This window comes from Aquarana catesbeiana, linkage group LG05, assembly GCF_042186555.1.
Source record: "Aquarana catesbeiana isolate 2022-GZ linkage group LG05, ASM4218655v1, whole genome shotgun sequence".
NCBI lineage: Eukaryota > Metazoa > Chordata > Amphibia > Anura > Ranidae > Aquarana > Aquarana catesbeiana.
Genome location: NC_133328.1, coordinates 145705629 through 145711590, shown reverse-complemented (window position 1 = coordinate 145711590; position 5962 = coordinate 145705629). Strand labels below are relative to the sequence as shown.

Here is a 5962-nt window from a genome sequence, read left to right as displayed (position 1 = left end):
GTAAGGCCGACTCACCCCCGGGCTGTGTGTGCTCCGGTCATCTACCGGCTATTGGGCGTGCTGTGTGCCCAGACTGGGGGGAGGGGTGTCACCTCTAATGAACGTGTCACTGTACTCATTCACAATAATACGGGAAATGTCCGCAGTCCACTGCTACAGAGCTTATCAATACTGATCAATAGATACAGATCATCACCTGGAGTATAGACATACATCCCTTCCCATAGAGGGGAACGGGGGATCGCCCCCCACGTCACTTCCCATAGAGGGGAGCGGGGGATCGCCCCCCACGTCACTTCCCATAGAGGGGAGCGGGGGATCGCCCCCCACGTCACTTCCCATAGAGGGGAGCGGGGGATCGCCCCCACGTCACTTCCCATAGAGGGGAGCGGGGGATCGCCCCCACGTCACTTCCCATAGAGGGGAGCGGGGGATCGCCCCCCACGTCACTTCCCATAGAGGGGAGCGGGGGATCGCCCCCCACGTCACTTCCCATAGAGGGGAACGGGGGATCGCCCCCCACGTCACTTCCCATAGAGGGGAGCGGGGGATCGCCCCCACGTCACTTCCCATAGAGGGGAACGGGGGATCGCCCCCCACGTCACTTCCCATAGAGGGGAGCGGGGGATCGCCCCCACGTCACTTCCCATAGAGGGGAATGGGGGGGATCGCCCCCCACGTCACTTCCCATAGAGGGGAACGGGGGATCGCCCCCCACGTCACTTCCCATAGAGGGGAGCGGGGGATCGCCCCCCACGTCACTTCCCATAGAGGGGAACGGGGGATCGCCCCCCACGTCACTTCCCATAGAGGGGAGCGGGGGATCGCCCCCCACGTCACTTCCCATAGAGGGGAGCGGGGGATCGCCCCCCACGTCACTTCCCATAGAGGGGAGCGGGGGATCGCCCCCCACGTCACTTCCCATAGAGGGGAGCGGGGGATCGCCCCCACGTCACTTCCCATAGAGGGGAGCGGGGGATCGCCCCCACGTCACTTCCCATAGAGGGGAGCGGGGGATCGCCCCCCACGTCACTTCCCATAGAGGGGAGCGGGGGATCGCCCCCCACGTCACTTCCCATAGAGGGGAACGGGGGATCGCCCCCCACGTCACTTCCCATAGAGGGGAGCGGGGGATCGCCCCCACGTCACTTCCCATAGAGGGGAACGGGGGATCGCCCCCCACGTCACTTCCCATAGAGGGGAGCGGGGGATCGCCCCCACGTCACTTCCCATAGAGGGGAATGGGGGGGATCGCCCCCCACGTCACTTCCCATAGAGGGGAACGGGGGATCGCCCCCCACGTCACTTCCCATAGAGGGGAGCGGGGGATCGCCCCCCACGTCACTTCCCATAGAGGGGAACGGGGGATCGCCCCCCACGTCACTTCCCATAGAGGGGAGCGGGGGATCGCCCCCACGTCACTTCCCATAGAGGGGAATGGGGGGGATCGCCCCCCACGTCACTTCCCATAGAGGGGAACGGGGGATCGCCCCCCACGTCACTTCCCATAGAGGGGAGCGGGGGATCGCCCCCCACGTCACTTCCCATAGAGGGGAACGGGGGATCGCCCCCCACGTCACTTCCCATAGAGGGGAGCGGGGGATCGCCCCCACGTCACTTCCCATAGAGGGGAGCGGGGGATCGCCCCCACGTCACTTCCCATAGAGGGGAGCGGGGGATCGCCCCCCACGTCACTTCCCATAGAGGGGAGCGGGGGATCGCCCCCACGTCACTTCCCATAGAGGGGAGCGGGGGATCGCCCCCCACGTCACTTCCCATAGAGGGGAGCGGGGGCTCGCCCCCCACGTCACTTCCCATAGAGGGGAGCGGGGGCTCGCCCCCCACGTCACTTCCCATAGAGGGGAGCGGGGGCTCGCCCCCCACGTCACTTCCCATAGAGGGGAGCGGGGGATCGCCCCCCACGTCACTTCCCATAGAGGGGATCGCCCCCATGTCACTTCCCATAGAGGGGAGCGGGGGATCGCCCCCCACGTCACTTCCCATAGAGGGGAGCGGGGGATCGCCCCCCACGTCACTTCCCATAGAGGGGATCGCCCCCATGTCACTTCCCATAGAGGGGAGAGGGGGATCGCCCCCCACGTCACTTCCCATAGAGGGGAACGGGGGGATCGCCCCCACGTCACTTCCCATAGAGGGGTACGGGGGGAATCGCCCCCACGTCACTTCCCATAGCGGGGTACGGGGGGATCGCCCCCACGTCACTTCCCATAGAGGGGAGCGGGGGATCGCCCCCACGTCACTTCCCATAGAGGGGAGCGGGGGATCGCCTCCACGTCACTTCCCATAGAGGGGAGCGGGGGATCGCCTCCACGTCACTTCCCATAGAGGGGAGCGGGGGATCGCCCCCACGTCACTTCCCATAGAGGGGAGCGGGGGATCGCCCCCACGTCACTTCCCATAGAGGGGAGCGGGGGATCGCCCCCACGTCACTTCCCATAGAGGGGAGCGGGGGATCGCCCCCACGTCACTTCCCATAGAGGGGAGCGGGGGATCGCCCCCACGTCACTTCCCATAGAGGGGAGCGGGGGATCGCCCCCACGTCACTTCCCATAGAGGGGAGCGGGGGATCGCCCCCACGTCACTTCCCATAGAGGGGAGCGGGGGATCGCCCCCCCATAGAGGGGAGCGGGGGATCGCCCCCCACGTCACTTCCCATAGAGGGGAGCGGGGGATCGCCCCCCACGTCACTTCCCATAGAGGGGATCGCCCCCATGTCACTTTCCATAGAGGGGAGCGGGGGATCGCCCCCCACGTCACTTTCCATAGAGGGGAATGGGGGGATCGCCCCACGTCACTTCCCATAGAGGGGAATGGGGGGATCGCCCCCCACGTCACTTCCCATAGAGGGGAATGGGGGGATCGCCCCCCACGTCACTTCCCATAGAGGGGAGCGGGGGATCGCCCCCCACGTCACTTCCCATAGAGGGGAGCGGGGGATCGCCCCCCACGTCACTTCCCATAGAGGGGAGCGGGGGATCGCCCCCCACGTCACTTCCCATAGAGGGGAGCGGGGGATCGCCCCCCACGTCACTTCCCATAGAGGGGATCGCCCCCCACGTCACTTCCCATAGAGGGGATCGCCCCCCACGTCACTTCCCATAGAGGGGATCGCCCCCACGTCACTTCCCATAGAGGGGATCGCCCCCACGTCACTTCCCATAGAGGGGATCGCCCCCACGTCACTTCCCATAGAGGGGATCGCCCCCACGTCACTTCCCAAAGAGGGGATCGCCCCCACGTCACTTCCCATAGAGGGGATCGCCCCCCACGTCACTTCCCATAGAGGGGAGCGGAGGATCGCCCCCACGTCACTTCCCATAGAGGGGAACGGGTGGATCGCCCCCACGTCACTTCCCATAGAGGGGTACGGGGGGAATCGCCCCCACGTCACTTCCCATAGCGGGGTACGGGGGGATCGCCCCCACGTCACTTCCCATAGAGGGGAGCGGGGGATCGCCCCCACGTCACTTCCCATAGAGGGGAGCGGGGGATCGCCCCCACGTCACTTCCCATAGAGGGGAGCGGGGGATCGCCCCCACGTCACTTCCCATAGAGGGGAGCGGGGGATCGCCCCCACGTCACTTCCCATAGAGGGGAGCGGGGGATCGCCCCCACGTCACTTCCCATAGAGGGGAGCGGGGGATCGCCCCCCCATAGAGGGGAGCGGGGGATCGACCCCCCCCCCCCCCCCACGTCACTTCCCATAGAGGGGATCGCCCCCACATCACTTCCCATAGAGGGGAATGGGGGGATCGCCCCCCACGTCACTTCCCATAGAGGGGAATGGGGGGATCGCCCCCCACGTCACTTCCCATAGAGGGGAATGGGGGGATCGCCCCCCACGTCACTTCCCATAGAGGGGAGCGGAGGATCGCCCCCACGTCACTTCCCATAGAGGGGAACGGGGGGATCGCCCCCACGTCACTTCCCATAGATGGGTACGGGGGGAATCGCCCCCACGTCACTTCCCATAGCGGGGTACGGGGGGATCGCCCCCACGTCACTTCCCATAGAGGGGAGCGGGGGATCGCCCCCACGTCACTTCCCATAGAGGGGAGCGGGGGATCGCCCCCACGTCACTTCCCATAGAGGGGAGCGGGGGATCGCCCCCACGTCACTTCCCATAGAGGGGAGCGGGGGATCGCCCCCACGTCACTTCCCATAGAGGGGAGCGGGGGATCGCCCCCACGTCACTTCCCATAGAGGGGAGCGGGGGATCGCCCCCACGTCACTTCCCATAGAGGGGAGCGGGGGATCGCCCCCCCATAGAGGGGAGCGGGGGATCGACCCCCCCCCCCCCCACATCACTTCCCATAGAGGGGATCGCCCCCACGTCACTTCCCATAGAGGGGAATGGGGGGATCGCCCCCCACGTCACTTCCCATAGAGGGGAATGGGGGGATCGCCCCCCACGTCACTTCCCATAGAGGGGAATGGGGGGATCGCCCCCCACGTCACTTCCCATAGAGGGGAATGGGGGAATCGCCCACACGTCACTTCCCATAGAGGGGAGCGGGGGATGGCCCCCACGTCACTTCCCATAGAGGGGATGGCCCCCACGTCACTTCCCATAGAGGGGATGGCCCCCACGTCACTTCCCATAGAGGGGATGGCCCCCACGTCACTTCCCATAGAGGGGATGGCCCCCACGTCACTTCCCATAGAGGGGATGGCCCCCACGTCGCTTCCCATAGAGGGGTACGGGGGGAATCGCCCCCACGTCACTTCCCATAGCGGGGTACGGGGGGATCGCCCCCACGTCACTTCCCATAGAGGGGAGCGGGGGATCGCCCCCACGTCACTTCCCATAGAGGGGAGCGGGGGATCGCCCCCACGTCACTTCCCATAGAGGGGAGCGGGGGATCGCCCCCACGTCACTTCCCATAGAGGGGAGCGGGGGATCGCCCCCCCCATAGAGGGGAGCGGGGGATCGCCCCCCCCATAGAGGGGAGCGGGGGATCGCCCCCCCCCATAGAGGGGAGCGGGGGATCGACCCCCCCCCACGTCACTTCCCGTAGAGGGGAGCGGGGGATCGACCACCCCCACGTCACTTCCTGTAGAGGGGAGCGGGGATCGACCCCCCCCCCCCCACGTCACTTCCCATAGAGGGGGGCAGGGGATCGCCCCTACCCATAGAGGGGAGCGGGGGATCGCCCCAGGCCACTTTCCATAGAGGGGAGTGGGGGGGTTCGTCCTGATGAGATACGAAAGGGGGAGGAAAGAAAAGAGGGGAACAAAAGAAAGATGGTAGAAGAGCAAAGGGTAGCAAGAAAAGGTAAATTGGTAGGAGAAAGTGGGGGAGAGGTTAAGGGGGGGGGGAATAGAAAAGGAAAGAAGGGGGGGCAAGGAAAGGAGGAAGAGTGTGAAAGAGAGAGGGGTGGGGAGAAAGGATGGGTTAGAGGGTAAAACATGGGTGGGGGGTAGATGATACTATATATATAACACCTGAAGAAGCAACCCCTGCCACGAAACATGTAGAGGATATACAGTACATTGTGAATCCTATGCTTTCCGCATTTGTCTGAGGCTACCATGTAACCATTTAGACATGTTTGTATAACATGCTGTCTGAGATTATCATGAATTGCTGTTTTATCACACATTGTACATCTGTCTTTTTTTTAACAATTTTGTACAAATAAAATGTATATATTTTTAATATCTTTGTTCAATAATTGAGTACAGAGATAGTCCATTACTCTTTCTACTGGGGGTTCCGTAGGGGTCACCCCTAGTTACTTTCCCTAATAGCGCTGGTACCATTGGGAGGAATAGTACCACATTGTTGTCAGTTGGCAGAGTAATGTATCATATCAGTGGTTATGCTATCCAAAATGGAAAACATAGTTTGCCTTTAGCGTTACTTTAATATCACTTTTTGACTCTGCTGATATCATTCACTTTCCTTTTACCGCATACAACTTGCATGCTACCAGTTTGG

At 63.6% G+C, this 5962-nt stretch overlaps 1 protein-coding gene across 2 annotated transcripts in view; it reads left to right on the top strand.

The window, feature by feature from the left end:
- The window catches only part of NGLY1 (N-glycanase 1), a 66073-nt gene that overhangs the window by 180 nt on the left and 59931 nt on the right, over nucleotides 1–5962 (top strand). The window lies entirely within an intron of this gene.